Raw genomic sequence first — 2,243 nt, forward strand, 5'->3', positions numbered from 1 at the left:
TTTCTAAGGAGAGTGAATGAGATGGCTCTCTTTTGCTCAGCCCATTTTCACCATGTGACACCCTGATTGTCACAGGACCCTGTAGAGACTTCCACCCAGAAGGCCCTCACTAGATGTGTTCCCTGAGCCATAGAATTCCCAGCCTCCAAAACTGTAAGAAATAAATTTCATTTCTTTGTAAATTACCTGGTTTTAGCAATAGAAACTGACTAATATACCAAGTGACCAGATGGAATTTGGGTGTGGTATTTCCAACATCTTGGGATCTGCTGCTGCTTTTGTTGACATCCAGGAACATTTGAAGACTGTAGATTGTCTCCTGGGCCACTAGTAAAAGTCCAGGGTTGTGGAGACCCTGTGTTATCATTGATCACCTTTTTTCCAAAGTTGAATTACAGGTTGTTTTAATTTGGGTACCCCCAGAAGACCCTGAAATAAGTGCAAATAGTTTGTTTATATGTGATCCCTGGAAACATAGGTAGGGGTTGGTGGAAAAGAGAGAGGTAAAGGAAGGAAGCCAAAAAAGGACACATTATCAAACAAATTTCTGAGTGGGAACTCTAGAATCCAGTGCCTTGGAACGATCCCACTGAAGGGTGAAAGAGCTGGTGCACTTATTCATAATCTCCCAACAGTCATTGGTTGGGGGATGCTGGAAGGTGGGGTACAGAAGCAGGTTGGGGCAATCAGGCTGGCATGCAGGGAAATGGCGAGTGAGAAAAGATATGGGCGGGGCCTCTGTAGTCTGCCACACCATTTATTTTTATTTTTAAGCAGGCAAAGTAGACCTAAGCCTCTGACAGTACAGCCCATCCATGTCGCAGTAGGATTGATCCACTGGCACAGAGGAGATAATGAGTCACTGCCAAATAGAAAAACAAAAGAATCTTTAATGGGCAACTTGACCTCTGGTCAGAACATCCCAAATAACTGAGTGTGAGCACAGAGCCGCGGGTGGGAGATAGTGTTCTGGCTTTCACACTAAAGACGTGAAACAACTTATTTTAACCACTCAGCAGAGTATACATGGGCTGCTCATGCATTCTGGGATTTCTGAGGGAGAACTAACAAATGCTTTCTGCTGAGGCCGACGAAGCCAAGCTGGAGCATCTGTGGGCCAGCAATATATGGTTGCATATGTACCACTGTTTACCTGTTTGCAAAACATGCCATATGTTGACAGCGTGACATATGTTGAGTTATATGAAAGATCAGTCAGAAAGAAAGAAGAGCTGGAGTATAAGAAAAGGAGGGAGAAGGAAAGTTATGAAAGAGAGAAAAGAAACCCTTGTGAGTTTGGCTAGATGGTGAATTTCTTGAGCATAAGGGGTGCGTCTCAGTCATCTCTAATCCGCAGTGGCTACAGCTGTGCTGGGCACATAGTGGATGCTTAATTAGTGTATCCTGATGATGAAAAGAATTAGAATGTGCAAGGGGCTTAGAAACATGTCTCCGGCATATAAAATGCATGGTAAGTGTAGATCGAATTAATGCATGAGAGAATTTTAGAGCTAGAAAGATTCTTGGAGTTTCTTTATGTCACTGTCTTTCTTTTACACAGAAAACTGAATTTTGGAGGTGGTGTAATGTGACAGGTTGGGGCTAATCCTGATCCCAGGATGACCCCTTTTTGTCATTACAAGGAAGAAAGATAAGAGGAAAGAACTAAATAACAGTCTTTCAAGTGCAGCAAGACAGGGCTCAGTTCTGTGGTGCAGCCCCTGAGCTGCCTGTGGGATCTGCAGGAAGGTTTTGTCTATCTTTGGCCCTTTGCTGTTGCATGTACATTTTTAAATCTGCTTGCCTAGTTTTACAAAACAAACAAAAGCCATTAGGATTTTTTTTTGAGATTGCGTTGAATCTGTAGACTTGAGGAGAACCAACATCTTTATATCTTGAGTCTTCTGATTCATTTTGATAAATAATCTCTTCACTTATTTAAGTCTTCTTTAATTTCTCTCAACAAAATTTTGTGGATTTTTCCAGTGGAGATCTCAGACTTATTTTATTAACATTAACCTTGGATAGTTGATATTTTAAAAATATAAATAGTATCTTTTATACATATTATTTATAAAAATACTATTATTATTATTATTATAAATAGTATCTTTTATAAAAAAGATAAACAGTATCTTTTGTAAATTTCATTTTCTGTTTGTTGTTGGTATATGTAAATGCAATTGATTTTTTTATATTGACTTTATATCCAGCAATTTTGCTAAACTCTCTTGTTTCTAATA

The sequence above is a fragment of the Cynocephalus volans genome, chromosome X, assembly GCF_027409185.1.
Source record: "Cynocephalus volans isolate mCynVol1 chromosome X, mCynVol1.pri, whole genome shotgun sequence".
Taxonomy (NCBI): Eukaryota; Metazoa; Chordata; class Mammalia; order Dermoptera; family Cynocephalidae; genus Cynocephalus; species Cynocephalus volans.